The sequence below is a fragment of the Triticum dicoccoides genome, chromosome 6A (assembly GCF_002162155.2).
Source record: "Triticum dicoccoides isolate Atlit2015 ecotype Zavitan chromosome 6A, WEW_v2.0, whole genome shotgun sequence".
Taxonomy (NCBI): domain Eukaryota; kingdom Viridiplantae; phylum Streptophyta; class Magnoliopsida; order Poales; family Poaceae; genus Triticum; species Triticum dicoccoides.
The window spans coordinates 612,182,854-612,202,842 of record NC_041390.1 but is presented as its reverse complement, the minus strand read 5'-3'; positions in this window follow the sequence as shown (position 1 = coordinate 612,202,842).

Here is a 19,989-nt window from a genome sequence, read left to right as displayed (position 1 = left end):
TGGGGTTTGGGGTTTGGGGATTGGGATTGGAATGGGGGTGGGAGGGGGGAGGGCTGGGGGTTTTAGAACTGGAGCGGGCGGGCGGGCGGCGATGGAAATAGCGGGCGGGAGGGGGTGCCCGGAGCCCAAAATTTTGGGGCGAGCGCGTGGGGAGGGCGGGACGGTTCGAATTTTCGGGGGGATTCGGGATTTGAATTTTACCGTCTGTGGGTGTGCGTGTCCGCGCTCTGTCTTGTCGTCCCTGGGTCGGGGTGTGTGGGGCACACGCGCACCGCGGTGTGAAACAGAGCAGGGTTTTTACCCCCCGCCCCCACCGGAGCCGGATCCCCTGACGTTGGGCCACTGACGTGTGGGTCCGGGTCCACACGTCAGCGAGTGCGCCGTACGTCAGAGGAGCTGCGTCCGCCCCCACCAGGCACCACGGTGTGAAACTCGGAAGGGTGTGAAAGCCGTGTCAAAAAATATATGAATGTGAAAGCCTCGACAGAAGGGGAAAAAACGGAATGAGGATGTGAGAAAATGGGGAGCTCCTAATTGGCGCTTCAGGCGCCAGTTCGACCGCCGGCACCTTCGCTGCCGGCTGGGCCGGCCCCACAAGCACAAAAGCAGTCCGCCAGATCGCTCGTCTCCATTCTTTTCCTGACCATTGACTATTCTAAAATTTAAACAAATTTGAAATTTTGAAAAAGGTTCAAGAGTTTGAATATGATGCTCGTGAATTTGGGAAAAGTTCACGAAGAAAATCACAAATTTGAAAAAAGCTCATCAATTTTGGAAAAAGTTTCACCTATTATGAAACAAAGTTCATCGGATTTGAAATAAATCATCAAATTTGGAATAAGCTCACCGGATTTGAAAAAAACATCAAAATTGAAAAAAGTTCATCGGGTTTGGAAAAAAATCATTTAATTTAAAAATATCATCGAATTTCAAAAAAAAACATCTAATTTGAAAAGGTTCATTGAATTTGAAAAAAGTTCATCGGATTTGGAAAAAAATCATCAAATTTGAAAAAAGCTCATCATATTTTAAAAAATTAATTGAATTTTAAAAACATCAAATTTGAAAAAAGTCCATCTAATTTAGAAAAAAATGAATTAAGGAAAAAAGCACGCATTTAAGAAAAGAAAATAAGAAAAAGAAACAAGAAAAAAGAAAAACTGAACTAAAGAAAAAATATAAAAGGAAGAAACAACATAATTGTGCACAAGCGGGTTAGATAGCCTGGTGGTTATTGTGCTTCCTTCGAACAGTGAGGTGTCCAGTTCGATCCCGTTACGTGCCTAGTTTTTGCGGGTTAAAATCCGAAGAGGGAAACTTTAGGTTGGCTGGCCCAACTCGCAGGAGCTGTGTGCACCCGTTTGCCAAATGCACTATATCGGGGCGCCTGAAGTGTCAAATAGGATGTGCCGAAAAAAAAGTGCACAATTTCTTCGAAAGGTCTCGTGAGGAAACCCCTGGTCCAGCCGGCGTGATGAAGCTGGTCGGCCGGTGACGCCGAAGCCCCCATGCAACCGACATGTCAAAGCAGGTCGGCGTGTAAAAACGTCCACTTGAAGAAGAGGTGGCACGATAATGCCGACGCAGGTCAAAGTTTGTGACGTGGATGATGTCAGCTTGATGAAGTGGCCGCGCGGCGACTCTAGTATGCCCGCCCTGTGTAATCAGTGGGGCGACGATGTTGGTGATGACTTAGACTTCGCCATGCCGAACTCTTGGTTGGCTCGCCGGATTGATGATCCAATGAGGTTGACCTCGGCTCGACAAAGCGACGACTTGTCTAGCACAGGTCGGTAACCGTGGAGCAACGTGTCCGGCTGGTTTGACATTGACGTGCCGGTGAAGATCTCCTCGGAAAAAGATCAAAAATTGTGGGCACATGTTTGTGAACAAAACACGATACTTTGGAAAAAAATCCTTCAAAAAAGGATGTCCGATAACCCTTCATCAAAAAGATGAACTCAGGTTCGATTCTTCGCGCAAAAAACAAATCCGAAAATTGATGTACTCATTGGATGTTTCCCGGAGTTTGAACGGTCGGATCGAGTTGAAATTATGAGGGGTTGTTGATATAGTAATTTCGCAGCCGCTGAACGGTGGGATTTGCTAAAGGATCTCCGAGCTGGATGTTGGACCCCTCGCCCTAAACTCATCCAGATTCCTATCCAGATTTGACAGGGCTCCAGTATATCAGAGTTTGCTAGAGACACCTCCATCGGAACGCGGCGAAATTTTCCAAGGTTGTTCTATACTCAATTCCTCACAATTCCATCAAAACAATCGTCAAAGCGACGCTCGAGGAGACAGGGACGGCGAACATGAATCCGTTGTCTAGAAAAAAACTGATGTCAATCTGCAGACGAGCCATCGATCCTTTGCGATCACACATCGGTCTCTCAATGAAAGCACTAATGTCGGTGTCAAAACCGGCTGATCTCGGGTAGGGGCCCTAAGCTGTGAGATCGGATCGATGGTAACAAGAGACAAAGAACACACAGTCTTTACCCATGTTCGGGCCCTCTCTATGGAGGTAAAACCCTACATCCTGCTCTTGCTTATATTATGAAAGTATCGAAGTACAGAGTTGATCTACCTCGAGATCGTAAGTTGTGGTCTAAACCCTAGGGGTACTATGATGAATGTATGAATGATCTAGAATATGAGATGTCATAATTATCTATTCACTAGCCTGGCCTCAGTTTATATTATGTGTCGGAGGCCTAGGACAATAAGAGTCCTTGTCGGTGTCAAAACCGGCGGATCTCGGGTAGGGGGTCCCGAACAGTGCGTCTAGGCGGATGGTAACAGGAGGCAGGGGACACGATATTTTACCCAGGTTCGGGCCCTCTCGATGGAGGTAAAACCCTACGTCCTGCTTGATTAATATTGATGATATGGGTAGTACAAGAGTAGATCTACCACGAGATCAGAGAGGCTAAACCCTAGAAGCTAGCCTATGGTATGATTGTTGTTTGTCCCTATGGACTAAAACCCTCCGGTTTATATAGACACCGGAGAGGGCTAGGGTTACACAGAGTCGGTTACAATGGTAGGAGATCTACATATCCGTATCACCAAGCTTGCCTTCCACGCCAAGGAAAGTCCCTTCCGGACACGGGACGAAGCCTTCAATCTTGTATCTTCATAGTCCAGGAGTCCGGCCGAAGGTATAGTCCGGCTACCCGGACACCCCCTAATCCAGGACTCCCTCAGTAGCCCCTGAACCAGGCTTCAATGACGACAAGTCCGGTGCGCATATTGTCTTCGACATTGCAAGGCAGGTTCTCCTTCAAATTCCGTGTACCTGTCGAATAATGTCCGGTTTCTTGTAAATGTAGCGCTCCTTGGCTTCTACGCCCAATAATGGCCGTCTTCCACGTGTTAAACGGATATGAAAAGTCAGGGTGTTTTCATATTTACACCCTTAGCCGCGTAAATGAGCCACCTATTTAAGGAAACGAGGATTTAGATCCAAACGACATCTTCTCCCTTCCGCGAGTATTCATCAGAGCGTGTTCGACAGAGGTCCATTCTATCATGGCCGGCCGGCGCAGCTCCTCCTCTCGCCCTTCCAGCCCTCAGCCTGGAGATTGGAAGAGATGCTCCATCCCGCACAGCGAGCTAGTGACGCTCCAGACCAAGGGATTTCTCCCTCCGGCCTATATGGTCCCGGTTCGAGCCGGACTTGCCACCTATAATGGCGGAGAGCAAGCGGAGAGCGCCCCCAATCCCTCCAAAGGAGAGCGGGTATGCCTTGTCCCTTACTTAATAAGAGGGCTCGGATTTCCGATTCATCCTTTTCTCCGGGGGCTCCTGGAGTTCTATGGCCTCCAGCTGCACAACCTCATGTCTGCCTCCATATTGCATATCGCGGGCTTCATAGCCCTTTGCGAGCTGTTTTTGGGCTGCGAGGCTCATTTCGCGCTGTGGAAAAGGCTATTCTGCCTTGTGCCCCGTTCTTAGAAGGGGTCAATATATCAAGTGGGCGGAGCCGAAGTGTGGCGCATCGCCGGGACCGGATATCTATCCGGAACCCCAAAGAAGGCGTCCGAGGACTAGCCTTCGGAATGGTTTTATATAGAGGATGTCCCGCTGCCGGATCCTGTCCGGATCGGCCTCCCTAAGTTCGACAGTGCTCCCCTGAAGAAGCGCCTAAGCTGGCGTCCACGGAGCCCTCAGAGGGAAAGCGACAAGGACGTTCTTTACCTGATGGGCCGGATAAGATTGTTAGCTCATTCCGGACTGACCATGATCGAGGTTATGGCCGAATGCATCATGCGAGGGGTGCAGCCGCTTCAGTATAGAGGCCACCCCATGTGGGACTTCAATGGGGAGGACGACGCCACCCGCTACGGCCGTAAGGGGCCGGATTCGGCTGCCGCTCTACTAAAGATCTTCTCCGCGTCAACCCACAGGGTGGATTTTCTATGTACAAGCCCCCAAGCTGGGTAAGTGGTCACTGTCGGTGTCAAAACCGGCGGATCTCGGGTAGGGGGTCCCGAACTATGCGTCTAGGCCAGATGGTAACAGGAGGCAAGGGACACGAAATTTTACCCAGGTTCGGGCCCTCTTGATGGAGGTAAAACCCTACATCCTGCTTGATTAATATTGATGATATGGGTAGTACAAGAGTAGATCTACCACGAGATCGGAGAGGCTAAACCCTAGAAGCTAGCCTATGGTATGATTGTTGTTTGTCCCTACGGACTAAAACCCTTCGGTTTATATAGACACCGGAAAGGGTTAGGGTTACACAAAGTCGGTTACAATGGTAGGAGATCTACATATCCGTATCGCCAAGCTTGCCTTCCACGCCAAGGAAAGTCCCTTCCGGACACGGGACGAAGTCTTCAATCTTGTATCTTCATAGTCCAGGAGTCCGGCTGAAGGTATAGTCCGGCCATCCGGACACCCCCTAATCCAGGACTCCCTCAGTAGCCCCTGAACCAGGCTTCAATGACGACGAGTCCGGCGTGCAGATTGTCTTCGGCATTGCAAGGCGGGTTCCTCCTCCAAGTACTTCATAGAAGATTTTGAACACAAAGATAGTGTCCGACTCTGCAAAATAAGTTTCCACATATTGCCATAGAGAGAATAATATTTACACAAATCTAATCTACTGATGTATTCCGTAGCGTGACATCGCACCACGGCCAAGCCTTTATTCGAATCGTTTTATTGTCCCACCTCAGCGTGTCATGCGAGGCGGTTTCCTTGGCACGTCTCGTCGAAGCAGAGATCGTGTCCCCTTATTCTGGGATTCTCATCAATACGGGCGTGGGTAACCCAACCGCTTCTAGGACTCCTCGACTATAGGCAAGTCCAAACGGCCACGGAGAGGACGCTTGATATTCACCCTCTTTATAAAGGGACAAGGCTTTTATTTTTTTCCTCCCGTGCTCAATCGAATCCTTCCCCCACCTCAAGCTCAAACACCCAAAGTTCAGGTCAGGTGCTCCGAACCTCCAATCATGTCCGGATCTAGCCTTCAAGGTCGATGGGTGCCTTCCTCCGTTACGGAAGAAGACATCAAAAAGTTGAGGGAGGCCAGATATCTGACCGCCGAGATTTTGCATTGGCTGCCTACTCGAGGGCAGGTCGTCCCCTCCCCCGAGCCCAACGAGAACGTCGTGTTCGTCTCACACTTCCTCCGAGGTCTAGGCCTTGCTCTGGATCCTTTCGTTAGGGGTTTGATATTTTATTACGGGCTAGATTTCCATGATCTAGCTCCGGACTCCTTTCTTCATATCACGACATTTATTGTCGTGTGTGAGGCCTTCCTCCGGGTTACCCCTCACTTTGGCCTGTGGCTCAAGACCTTTGAAGTAAAGCCGAAGATGATCGAGGGGCAACATGCAGCGTGTGGAGGTGCCTCAATATGCAAGATGATGGGAGCTCCATGGCCCGAAGGTTCCATTCCAGAGGTGTCTGAATTGTGGCAACGGGAGTGGTTCTACATCACGGCTCCTAGAAGTGCCAAGTGGGCGGCCGCCCCTGTTTTCCGCTCAGGCCCTCCACCACAACTGATGTCATGGATCAGCAGAGGCCTAAGCTGGGGTCCAGCCAAGGACGTGCCTATACTGCAAAGCCGCATTCGCGATCTCTTCAATGGAGATTTTAGTTTGGTTGCGGTAAAACAAGTTATGCTGGTTCGTCAAGTCCAGCCTTGCAAATGTCGGGCCCTTCGCTTGTGGGAGTTCAATCCCGAGGGACCGCGTGTCATTCAAAATTTCCTCGGCCTGACGCACGAGGAGATGTACAAGTCATTTTTCGGACCTCAGGTAGAGTGTCCGGAAATCACCGAGGACGTGGGCCTGAGCAGTAACCGCGCCGCCGAACAGGTAAGGAATCTTCTGACCGAACATACTATCTCTCATTTGTTACGAAGTTATTTCTGAGAGTTTGCTTTTTGACCAGGACTGGCTAACACAGGCGAAGTTGATTCGGTGTTCGCCCCCCCTCCCCGAGGGTTTGGACAATCCGGTATTGGAAAAGATGCTCCAGGTCGCACCTTGCCCGGAGCCCTTGAAGGAAGATACCGGGGAGGATAATACGGGAGGACACGGGCCCCCAACACTGCCCATTCTAACCGAAGGAGCGAGCGTCTCCATGAAGGAAGACGACTGGAGGAGGAAAAGGACTGCGCCCGGGGATTCGGGAGCCGAAGCTTCCAAACGGGAGAAGAAGTCTCCCACGGAGGGTCCTACCTTGGGGGGTGCTTTTGCCGCACAAAGTCCATGGGGGCATCAATTCTCCAGCGAGTCGTAAGTGACCCGAAATACTTTAATAGTACAGGTATGCCATCTTTTTCTTCTGAGAAAATAACCACCGCATATATCTTTGCAGTTCGGGCCTTAGCCCCTCTCAAATGAGCTCGTCTTCGGGGGATCTTCTTCCAGAGATGATGGAGAGTGAAACGCCTCCTCCGGACTCCTCCGCTCCGGAAGCGGGCGACCCCGAAGTGTCGTCGCGGAGGGCCTCTCCGAGTCCGGTGAGGCCAGAAGATAATCCCATTGACCCCCGAAGCTCCCAGTGTCCAGCTCCCAAAGAGAGCGGACAAAAGAGTCCAGCACCGTCTGGTGTGCGATCGGATGTTCTGAGGGAGTTGGTGGGGCGAGCGGCCATCTCAGATGAACACCGTGTGCTGATGAATACGGTGATGGAGAGAATCTCGCCCGCCGAAAGCGTATTGCATGAAGCTTTTATGAGTCTACTAACAGGCTTTAAGGTACGTAAAATAATGTATGATAGTCCTGCACATGCTAGCTGTGCCCTGTGTAGATAGTAGCCAATGAGACTCTGGTTGTCGTCGGAAACAACGACGAACAGAGGATCATATTCCCAGGTAATAACCATACTGCCTCTATGTGCAGGTGATGGAAGCTCCGGTGGCTAGCCGGACTAGTGAGTTTGCCCATTTAAAACGGTAGTTGGATGCGGCAGACGCCGACATCGAGCTTGTTAACAAAAGGCTTGGTGAGGCACATGGTAAGTGTCATTATCTGGTAAACACCACCTAGTAAGAGCAGCATGATGCCAGTATCTTTAATATGTTGTGACTGCAGATGGAGCTGCCACTATTGAAGCCTTGCGGGCAGAACTTGCCCGAGCCAAGGAACAAGCAAGGTTTGGTAATGCGGCTGCTTTGAAGGCGGCCGAAGAGTTGAAAGCCGAGAAGGCCGCACATGGCGAGAGCTGAGATATGATGGCCAAGATGGCCATAGAATTAAAAGCCACCGCCGAACGTTGCCGGGTTCTTGAAAAGGAAAACTTAGCGAAGGCATCGGACCTTGAGAAGGCTGCTGCGACGAGAAAAGACATCTGCTCTGCTATGAGGGCGAAGAAGGAGGAGCTGCGGGAAGCCGGGGATATTGTAGCTGGGAAATCCTTTATGTTGCGGAGGAAGTTCGGAGATCCACGGTATGCCTCTCTGGATCGGCTGTGGAGCTCGGAGGATGTGTATATGGATTTGGCGGCAAGCGCTGCCGATGCGGCCAAGTACTTCCAGGGTCAGACGGACCGTGAAGTGGACCAGCTGTTTTGGACACAATTCCATTCTCCCGAGCGTCAGCTTTCATTGACTGACCAATTAGCCGAATGGGCCAAACTGAATAGGTTGTCCGGACTCGCCATGAGGTCTGTTGTGGATCAGTTATGGCCGGAAAGGCCAAAACCGAATAGCTATTTCAGCTTGGTGCAGCAGTTCCTTGACGTGGTGCCGCGCATTAATGCGATGAAGAGGTCGGCGTGCATAGAGGGCTCACGGATGGCCTTTGCCCGTGTTAAAGCATACTGAGCGGAGATGGATGCCACCACTGTTGCAGTGCGGGATTCGGCCATAGGTCGAATGGCTGCTGAGCACTACTTTGAAGAAGTTTTTGAGGGTGCTCGTTTGATAGAGACCCAGTGCTCAAAAAATATTATGTTTTGAGTGATATGTAATCTCATTGTAAGCGAAATGCTTTTATAAATTTGTATAAGGCTATTTTTATACTTTTGCCTGAAAGTAATATGATGCCTCTTGGGCGGCCGTTTATGTATACATGTGTATAACCTGAAAGATTGCAGCCGTCGGCTTCAACCCCCACGCATATAATGCGGAGGTGCTCGCAAAATACACGCGTTCACACTTAACCCAATGTCTTGGTCCTATTTAAGGAGGTGATAGCGGAGCGAGCGAGGCAACCGGACTATAACGCTTTAGCACTTTCACTTAGCCATAGGAGTTTGACAGTGGGGCTACTAGATAGCCCCTGGTGGCTCCACACTCTCCCGATACCGGAGTGCGTACATGCCTGGCCGAAAAACGGCCCTTCGTTAAGGTGGGGGAATTCTATCATTCCAACAGGTCATCGAGTGGTTGACCAGTCTCACGCTATATCATGACAGTCAGTTTTCGGCTTTCTCTACTGAGGTGCTCGTCCGGATGAACCAGGGCACAATCGCAGTAGTTCTCCTGGTGCTACCTTAGCCGATAAAGCGGAACGTAAGGCACCAAAACACAGGAGCCGGGCAAACCCAACATTTGACCAAAGACAATGATTCGGAGCTGATGCATATAGGGCCAAACTCGCGACGCCGAACACTCCCTAAGGTATTCGGTCTTTGTGGTATAAACCGGGCCTAAATAATGGCCTTTGTAAGTAGCCCCTTGTGTCCAGGTACGTGCATTGTTCAGGCGTGGCCACATGCCAAGACGTCAGCATCCTTCTCAACGGTGGATATGTATCAACAAGAGATAGTAAAAAAGGTTTACGCAGGGTCTTAATCTAAAAAGAATCCTTGGAGCGGGTCCCTGCTGCACGTCTACGCCTGTGTCTCCGTTGTGCCGTATCCTGGACTGCTGTAGCACAATGATCGTCTATAAAAGAGAGGAATTTAGGTGAAAAAGTTGTCGTGCAAAAAGATAGTTATTAAAGAAACCATGTATAATTCAAGATGAGAAGAAATTGCCACTTGTCTGCGCGCGTTGAGCCCCTTGTATTGACAAATAGGGGTGTGACCATTTATTCGATATAAATAGCGGCGCTGGACTTGATTAGTTGTGTCTGATGTCTTGACGACCTATTGGGTGCTTTCACTGGTCCGGGCACCTTTAGTGTGCGGCTGCCAAGGCAGCCGCACTATCTTCGGCGCGCAGAGATCGCTTGATATTTCCGTTCACTAAAATGATGCCACATGGACCGGGCATCTTAAGTGTGAGGGAGGCGTAGTGTGGTATTGCATTAAAGCGAGCAAAAGCTTTGCGTCTGAGCAGTGCTTGATAGCCACTTTGGAACAAAGCGATGTGGAAGGTTAAATGCTCGCGAGGGAAGTTATCGGGGGAGCCGAATATAACTTGTAGTAGGAGGGAGCCCGTACAACGAGCCCCTGGGCCTGGCGTTACTCCTTTAAAGGTAGTATTGCTATGGCGAATTTTTGTTGGGTCTAACCCCATCTCGCGGATTGTATCCTGATATATTAGGTTTAGATTGCTGCCACCGTCCATCAAGACTCGTGTGAAGTGATATCCGCCAATTACTGGGTCTAATACCAGGGCAGCCCATCCTGCGCGTCGGATACTTGCTGAGTATTCGCGATGGTCGAAAGTGATCGGTTGAGACGACCAGTGGCAGGACTTCGCGGTGACAGGCACTTGGGTATATTTTCCTGGGAGTGCCGCGTTGTTTTTTCCCTTGATCATGTGTAACACGTTTACTATTTTGACTTCTGGTGGAAATTTCTTTTGTTCCCCAGTGTCTTGCTTGGGAGGCTCGTCCTCGTCTTCACTTGGTGTATCCTCCCCCTTGTGTACGGCGTTGAGCTTGCCGGACTGTTTGAAGACCCAACATTCTTTGTGGGTATGATTAGCAGGTTTACCAGGGGTACTATGGATCTGACATACTTGGTCCAGAATTTTGTTGAGGCTGGACAGTTCATCCCTGGTGCCTTTAGAGGGCGGCTTTTGACCTGGCCGAGAGCTTTTGAATCCGGCGTTTACTGCCGTGCCCTTCGTGCTGTCTTCTTTATTCCAGCGTTTGTTATTGCTGTTGCGCCGTGATTTCCCGTTTCCATCTCTAACTTCAGATGTACTGGGGTCGCTGGTGCTGCATATGGCTAGCTAGCTGTCCTCACCCGCGCAAAAGCGGGTCATGAGGCTTGTTAATGCGGCCATCGTTCTCGGCTTATTTTGGCCGACGTGTCTGGCGAGCCATTCGTCACGGACGCTATGCTTAAAAGCTGCCAAGGCTTCGGCGTCCGGATTGTCGACAATCTGGTTCTTTTTAGTAAGAAACTTGTTCCAAAGCTTTCGGGCTAACTCTCCAGGCTGTTGAGTTATATGACTCAAATCGTCTGCATCTGGAGGTCGGACATAAGTCCCTTGAAAATTTGCCCGAAAGGCGTCTTCGAGCTCTTCCCAACTTCCAATGGAGCTTTCGGGGAGGCCTTTAAGCCAGTGACGAGCTGGCCCTTTGAGCTTGAGGGGTAAGTACTTGATGGCGTGGAGATCATCTCCTCGAGCCATATGGATATGAAGGATGTAGTCCTCAATCCAGACCCCAGGGTCTGTTGTTCCGTCGTATGTCTCTATGTTTATGGGTTTGAATCCCTCTGGAAATTCATGGTCCAGCACCTCATCGGTGAAACATAGGGGGTATGCGGCACCCCTGTAGCTGGGTGTACCGTGTTGTTCGGATGTTTGTTGTGTTGCATTGTATGCTGGGGCGTGCTTGCGTGGTCCATAGATGGATCTTGTTGCGCCGTCCTTTGGGTGCGAGCCCTCGCATGGGTTGCGTGTTGTATTGTGAGAGGCCTTGTATGCCGCTCTGTGTTGGTAGAGGGGTCGTCTATCCGGCCAAGTGGCTGCTTTGATATTTGGTTGTGGGGGGTCTGAGGCCTCCTCATCGAATTCAGGTAGCAACTTCCGCTCTGGGTAGCTCTTGGAGGGGCGATTGTCGCCGTAACTTGCTGTTGTGTTGAGTATTTTACTCCATCTAATTTGGAGTGTGTCTTGCGCAGCCTTAAGCCTTTGCTTCTGCTTTTTAAGACTCCTCGCGGTGGCAACAAGCCTTTTATGGGCATTCTGCTGCTCCGGGTGCCTGTCCGGCGTTATGTCGTCCAGACCATTATCCTTGATAGAATTTGTTTGGTCGGTTTGATTATCCGGATTGCCGTTGTCCGGCAGCGGTTCACCCTGCTCCAGCGCTGGGTCTGTGTGATTGTTATTTCTGTCGAGGCGGGATTTGGGGCGGCGCTTGCGTTGCTGCTTTGACTGCTTCTCGAGGGAACAAGCCTTCGGTGCGTCCTTTCGCTCCTCGTCGTCATCTTTTGGTGCGTCCACCATGTATACGTCATATGACGAGGTGGCTTTCCAGGGCCCAATAGGCGCTGGTTCTTCATCGTCTCCTTCATCGGCGTCCATACCGTCGATGTCTTCGGAGTCGAAGTCGAGCATGTCGGTTAAATCATCGATAGTGGCTACAAAGTGGGTGGTGGGTGGGCTTTGAATTTCTTCATCGTTCGTATCCCAACCTTGCCGACCGTAGTCCGGCCAGGGCTCTCCTGATAAAGAGAGAGACTTTAGTGTCTTCAGAATATCGCCGAAAGGCGAGTGCTGAAAGATGTCCGCGGCAGTAAAATCCATGATCGGCACCCAATCGGATTCGATCGGCAGGGGCGCGGAAGGTTCGGAGTCCGGAGAGGAGTCCGGCTCCTTGGAGTCACGAGTCTCGCGGAGTGCGGTGCTGGTGTTCGGCTCGATCGCCATTGGGATCACAGCCCCCGAGGCGGCGTCCAACCGCCCATCCTCGATCGGCGCAGTTGGCTCCGAATTAAGGGTCGAAGCCGATGCGGGTGCGGCCTCTAGGGCACTGTTCGGCGGTAGAGCTAGATCATGCTCGTCGTGACAGTGCGGCGCGCTCGGCAGTGGCTCGAATCCGTCGAAGATCAAGTCCCCGCGGATGTCAGCCGTGTAGTTTAAACTTCCAAATCTGACCTGACGGCCAGGGGCATAGCTTTCGATCTGCTCCAGATGGCCAAGTGAATTGGCCCGCAGTGCGAAGCCGCCGAAGACGAAGATCTGTCAGGGGAGGAAGGTCTCACCCTGGACTGCATCGCTATTGATGATTGTAGGAGCCATCAAGCCTAACGGCGACGACACAGAGGAACTCTCAATGAAAGCACCAATGTCGGTGTCAAAACCGGCGGATCTCGGGTAGGGGGTCCCGAACTGTGCGTCTAGGCCGGATGGTAACAGGAGGCAAGCGACACGAAATTTTACCCAGGTTTGGGCCCTCTTGATGGAGGTAAAACCCTACGTCCTGCTTGATTAATATTGATGATATGGGTAGTACAAGAGTAGATCTACCACGAGATCGGAGAGGCTAAACCCTAGAAGCTAGCCTATGGTATGATTGTTGTTCTGTATGTTGTCCTACGAACTAAAACCCTCCGGTTTATATAGACACCGGAGAGGGTTAGGGTTACACAAAGTCGGTTACAATGGTAGGAGATCTACATATCCGTATCGCCAAGCTTGCCTTCCACGCCAAGGAAAGTCTCTTCCGGACACGGGACGAAGTCTTCAATCTTGTATCTTCATAGTCCAGGAGTCCGGCTGAAGGTATAGTCCAGCCATCCGGACACCGCCTAATCCAGGACTCCCTTAGTCACTTTTACTTGCCCATCCATTTCATATTCCCATCGTTAAATATTCAGTCTAATGACTTCAATGCAGGAACTGCGCCAGGCTATTAAAGAAATAAACAACCCTCCTCCACAACCCGAGGACCCAAGACGGTCCCTCGACCCGTCCTCTCAAGAGGATCCGGTCTTATCTGTGGAGTTGATTGATGGGGTATTTCATCAATTGAGCAAGGACAACGCCTTGGTGGCCATTACGGCCGATTACCCAGGGCTACTCCCAGCCCCACAGGTAACTGAGACCAAGGTTGTCAGAATCGCAATTTTGAATCGGATCGGAGCTCCGGTGGTAGGATCGCAAATCGTAGGATCTTCACTACCAGGATTGTAGAAACGTAGATTCCATGAACTAAAGTCGTAGAATCAGAGGGGTTAGTTTGGATCGTAAAGTCGTAGAATCGTATAACAGAATCGCGATTCTGACAACCCTGACTGAGACCGAAGTCGCAGCACTTTGAAAAGGGATCTGTCCTCGCGTGTTTTTGACTGCCGTATGACAACCATGTTTTGCAGGGGAGGTCCTTGAGACGAGAGGCCGAGCCTGCGGTGACTAGCCAACGAGGGGCGGCGAGGCCCCGCGGGCTGAAAAGAAGTGCGGTCCGGACTGAGACGCCGGCGCAAAGGTATAGCGCGCCATCTTATTCCCAGGTGTTATTCCTTTAAGGCATATTAATGCACGTGCTTTCTTCAGGACGAAGAGACCTCGCCGGACTATATCCGGAGAGGTTGCCAATCGCGCCTCCACCAGCCAGGCTCCAAAGCCTGGTCCGGAAGCGGAGGCGAACACAAGGCGCGCACCGGACGCTCCTCCAACAAAGGATGCAGACAGGTTGTCTGCCACCAATTTCGAGGTGGAGAGTGCCATGAACCACAGGCATCGCCAGACTGTTCTTCGCGACGCTTGTTTCTCCCATGAGGCATTGGATGCCTTCAGTTCGGGAGATGCGTACCTCTGTGCCGCTCAAAATGGTCTAGCCAGAGCCATGGAGCAATATGTAAAAGACATACGGGTAAGAAAAATTTGGTAATTATATATATACCAGTAGCCCCCGAGACTTGAAACAGTTAGAATAACTGATTTAAGGATCATTTGTTATGCAGGTTCTTACAGAAAAGAATACCCTACTGTCCCAGGAGCTGGAAGAGTGCAAAGCCCAACTTGAGGCCGCATTAGCCGCAGCAGGGGAGCCTAAGGAGACCCCCTCTGGTAATATACGCTTTGAAAGATAAGTATTTTGCGAAGTGCGGCATGGGTGCAAATCTGACAAATGGAATTGTAGATGGCGCCGGATTTAATCCAGACAAGCAACATCTCCTACGCCAGCTGAAGGCTGGTGAGAATGTGCTGACAAAGGTGAGGCGGGAGAAGAACGATCTCCAAGATGCCAACACCAAGCTGGGCGTTGAACTGAAGGATGTTCGTGCCCAGCTGTTGGACTCCGTTAAGGTGAATCAACGGCTTCGACGCGGCATATTTAGTAAGTGCTTAAACGAACTTTGAAAAAAGAGTTCGGCGAGGAAGTCGACTAACAGAGTAATGTTTGTAGGTATGCTGACAGGTCATCCTGCAGAGGAAATGCCCGGTTCTATGGGTGACCTTCTTCCCGAGCTCTCACAACTGCACGAGCGAATTCGGCAGGTGATGCAAGGCGTCGCCCAGGCCTTGTGGCCATCCGTCTCCATGCCCGAAGGCCTTGGAGAGCTCGTAGAGAAGCTGAAGGGAGTGCGGCGGCGCTTCCGATTGTGGAAGATGTCGGCCTGCCATCAAGGCGCCAGGGAGGCCTGGGCCATGGTGAAGACGCGGTACACGAAGGCTGACCCCAACCACATGGCCGAGGTCGGACCCGTGGGGCCCGATGGGAAGGAGATCCCTGTGAGCTTAGTATACGGCCAAGTAGAACTGGCTGCAAAGTATTCCCAACAGGACTGTAAGCTAGACAGCCTGTTAGATGGTATTGAAGAAGAATACAATCAGTCAGATTGACTATGTAATTTTAATTGACATGTGTAATGCCTTCTAGCCGGATTGTAGATCGTTTATCATGGCCGACCTTTTCGCTTCAACCTCGGGACCTGACGGTCCGGAGTGTGTCCGAATATCCTCGCGGTTATAAAAGAACCGGGGTATGCATGGAGACCAGGCGCAGGGGTCATTAGTGCTTGAATAGACAAGTGCCCAACTAGTTATGTTATATTACATGGTTAGTAAGAAACATCTTCCAGGGAGAATAGTTCCGTTAGGGGTTCCTTTCCCTGGGAGGCATGCCCTAAAGTGCATGTCCATTCTGCGAAAAGAGACACGGGGAAAACATCTGGGGGCGTGTAGATAAAATAAAAAAGGATCATCTTTAGTTCACCGACCGAATATTCCCTTAAGAACGCTAGCTTTTGGCTTCACCCAGTCTGATGTACACATTCGGCTGACCCGGCAGTAACAATCGCAGAGGTGCTCCCTTTACCACCTAGCCAAACAATCGGGAACATAGGGGTAAGCACAGGAGCCAGGCAACCCAGCTTGGCCAAAACTTAAGTCATATCGATGAATATAATGGTGAATAAAAAGTACATGTGGAAGTGTGACACATGTGTTGGGCATGAAGCCCATATAAATAAGCTTCTGTTTTAAAGAAGCCCCCAGGTTTAATGAGCACAGATAGCGCGTCACTTTATGAGCCTTTAAAGGCTATAAGAGAGATAGAGGAGAAGGAGAGAAATGTAAGACAGAAAGTATATAAAAAATGGACAGAGGAAGGAGACGAACACAGAGTCCGGTGCTAGGCATAGAATCTCCGGAGACGGGCTGCATTCCATGGGTTCGGCTCGAGTCGGTTATCAGATGCATCTCGTAGGCGGTACGCTCCACCAATCAGGACTTGGTCAATTATGAAGGGACCTTCCCACTTGGGCTTGAGTTTGTCCTTTTTCTTGTCCGATAGGCGTAGAACTAATTTGCCAACATTGTAATTTTTGGCCCGTACTTCTCTGCTTTGGTATCTTCGAGCCCGCTGTTGATAGAATGCGGGACGAGCTTTTGCCACGTCACGCTCTTCCTCCAAGGCGTCCAGACTGTCCTGTTGATCGAGCTCGGCTTCTGTTTCTTCGTACATGCGCACTCGAGGTGAGTCATGAATTATGTCGCAGGGCAAAACTGCCTCTGCGCCGTACACCATGAAGAATGGTGTGTATCCGGTGGTGCGATTCGGCGTGGTCCGCAGCCCCAGAGTACGGAGTCGAGCTCCTCTACTAAGTGCGTATTAGATTCCTGAAGGGACCGCACTAGTCTGGGTTTGATGCCGCTCATGATAAGACCATTTGCACGTTCTACCTGGCCGTTAATTTGTGGGTGATAGACGGAAGCATAATCGAGCTTGATGCCCATGTTTTTGCACCAGAGTTTTACCTCGTCGGCTGTAAAGTTCATGCCGTTATCAGTGATGATGTTGTGGGGGACGCCGTAATGGTGTACAACCCCGGATATAAAGTCTATCACCGGTCCGGATTCGGCCGTTTTAACAGGCTTGGCTTCTATCCATTTGGTGAACTTATCCACCATGACCAGTAAGTATTTTTTCTTGTCGGTACCGCCTTTGTCAGGACCCCGATCCTAAGTCACACCGATCTAGCATGTAACACTTCATATCACTTTGCGGCCTCACGCACGGTATTCCCACGGGTGCCACCTTACCTGGCCCGGGACCGTTTGCGCCTCTTGGCTCACATATATGATAATATCGCTAGCATCCATATGAAAGAGAACCCGGGCCGACATGGCTAGTCATGAACCCAAAGCGGCACCAACCGATGGGGACAAGCATACATGAATCACATCGAGCATGTCGGTCAGCAGCGTGTGAATCCGGGCTGTAGCACTGGGCTAACAGGACTCCGGGAACCCAGGCTGTAGCAGGCTAGGCAGGACTCCGGATGTCACCACGTGACATTCCCCCGAAGGGACAGACACAGGAACGAAGTGAAACACATGCCAGCCAGTCAAGTGTCCTGAGCAGTAGTGCTGGGCTAGCAGGACTCCAGTGAACCGGGCTGTAGTGGACTACTATGGCTCATGGAAGCACTAGACTACATTTCCCCATAAGAGACGCTGCCAAGGATAAACAACTAGATTGTCGGATCCCACACATACCAAGCATTTCAATCATACATACAATATGCTCGATATGTGTAAATACAACATGGCATCACAACATAACTCTACGACTCAAGTATTTATTAAGCTCCGAGGAGCGAGAAATTACAAACATGGGTCTCATGACCAACAATCATAGCATACAAATCAAAGCACATGCGGAAGCTTAACATGTCTGAGTACAGACATCTATAAATGGAAAAGGCTAAGAAGCCTGACTATCTACCAGATCCTGCTGAGGGCACAAGTTCGTGGCTGAGGTATCAAGCTAAACGTCGGAGTCCACGTGGAACTACTAGCAAGACTGAAGTCTCTCTGCAAAACATAAATTAAGCAAGCGTGAGTACAAATGTACCCAGCAAGACTTACATCAGAACTATCTACATATGCATCGGTATCATTAAAGGGGGTGGTGGAGTTTAACTGCAGCAAGCCAGCTTTGACTCAGTGGCTATCCTGAACTACGACTGCAAGCAACTCTTTTGAGGTAGCGCACACGAGTCCACATATTCACCATTCAATACACCACCAAGGATCCGCTTCCGTCTCCCTACGAGAAGGCGATCCATAGCACTCACACTTATCTTGCGAGTTTTAGAGTATCCACTTTCACTTGTCTATGAACTGTTATATGCAACCCAGAAGTCCTTTACCGCGGACACGGCTATTCGAATAGATCATTTATAACCCTGTAGGGGTGTACTTCATCACACATGTTTCCACCACTTAGCGTCTGCACACGATATGTGCTCGGCAGACTTCAAGCGAAAGCCGACGTGGGTGTAGACAATGACCTGACTAACCACACAAGTCTCTAGTCCAGGTTTATCGCCTATTCAGGTTCCATCCGCAAGGAAATCCGGCCGGGGTGTCCTCAACAACCCCAAACGATGTGTACAGGGTCCCGAGACGCCAAACGGGTGCTCGGCATACCCGACCACAGTGTATCTACCGCATCATAGCCCACCCCTAGGGTCAGCGCTACGCACAGCCGCCAACACATAACCTACAAACACCAGAAACTAGTTGCAACTCCTGGACAGAGGACGAGAGGGGTCAATAAGTCGAGCGGGGTCATATTTCAGGGCCCAATGTGTGGTAGTAGCTGTTTCATGGATCACAAACACAAAACTCAGTTCCTGAGGACGGTTTCAGTGAGACAACCCACCATGTACTCCTACATGGCCTCTCACCACTACCTTTACCAAATCGTGTTCACACACTTAGCTCACACACCGTAGGACATGTTTACACACCTCCGATTCATCCCCGATGAACCAGACCTAACACGACTCTATGCAATAGCAGGCATGACAAACAAGCATGAATGAGTAGGCACATCAGGGCTCAAACAACTCCTACTCATGCTAGTGGGTTTCATCTATTTACTGTGGCAATGACAGGTCATGCAGATGATAAGGGGTTTGTTGGAAATATGCCCTAGAGGCAATAATAAAAGCATTATTATCATATTTCCTTGTTCATGATAATTGTATTTATTCATGCTATAATTGTATTATCCGGAAATGTAATACATGTGTGAATAAGAGACACCAACATGTCCCTAGTAAGCCTCTAGTTGACTAGCTCGTTGATCAACAGATAGTCATGGTTTCCTGACTATGGACATTGGATGTCATTGATAACGAGATCACATCATTAGGAGAATGATGTGATGGACAAGACCCAATCCTAAACATAGCACAAGATCGTATAGTCGTTTGATAGAGTTTTTCCAATGTCAAGTATCCTTTCCTTAGACCATGAGATCATGTAACTCCCGGATACCGTAGGAGTGCTTTGGGTATACCAAACGTCACAACGTAACTGGTGTTGACACATGAACACGTCACGTGTACCCTCGACGCCGGGGGTGATGCACCGCAGCTCACGTCGAAGGAGACCCGACTGACAGCGCGATACGCAAGACAGTCGACGGGCGCTTTTGCAGACCCGAAAACCCCACACCCCCGGGAGGGACCCCGTCAGGGAGTGCGGCGGCTATGGGCTGCCCTAGGTCGATTCGCTCGCCCCTAGAGCCTCGGGATTCGCAGCTCTCAAACACGAAGAACAGCGAAGAACGAGATAGAAAAACGGTGAAGAGATAAAACGTAGATGAAAAAGTAGTATATTGATTTTTTCGATTGTGTGTTGTTCAATCGGCCGTCACCCCCAACATATATAAGAGGCGGCTGGACTTCCCGTACAAGCAAAGGATTTATCTAGGCATTCCTTACAAGAAAATTACATCAATTCACGTCCTAGAATCCTAGTTCTGGTCCCACTCGGATTCAGCCCGAATCTGGTCCAATCTTCTGTCTTGCTCCTTGCGTGGGCTGTGGAATCTGCATATGACTTCCGATGGAGACGGTTCAAATATCAATTATGTGTGCTTCGACGAGGCCAACAACTTTTCCAAATAAGGCCATCTTGAATACTCCACGGGGTCATCTCTAATTTCGAGTCGGACTTGTTCATGTAGCTGACAGGACCGTCCGACTCTTGCAGCGTCTCTGCAGGTCGTATACTACGTCGGATGATGATGACTCCAAAAGCAAAGTTGACTGTTTCGACGTTACGAACAACTCCCGTGTTGAACACTTCTTCATCCGAAGCCATCTAGATAAGTATTTGAGCCCATCTTCAGCATCTGGTCGGATTGG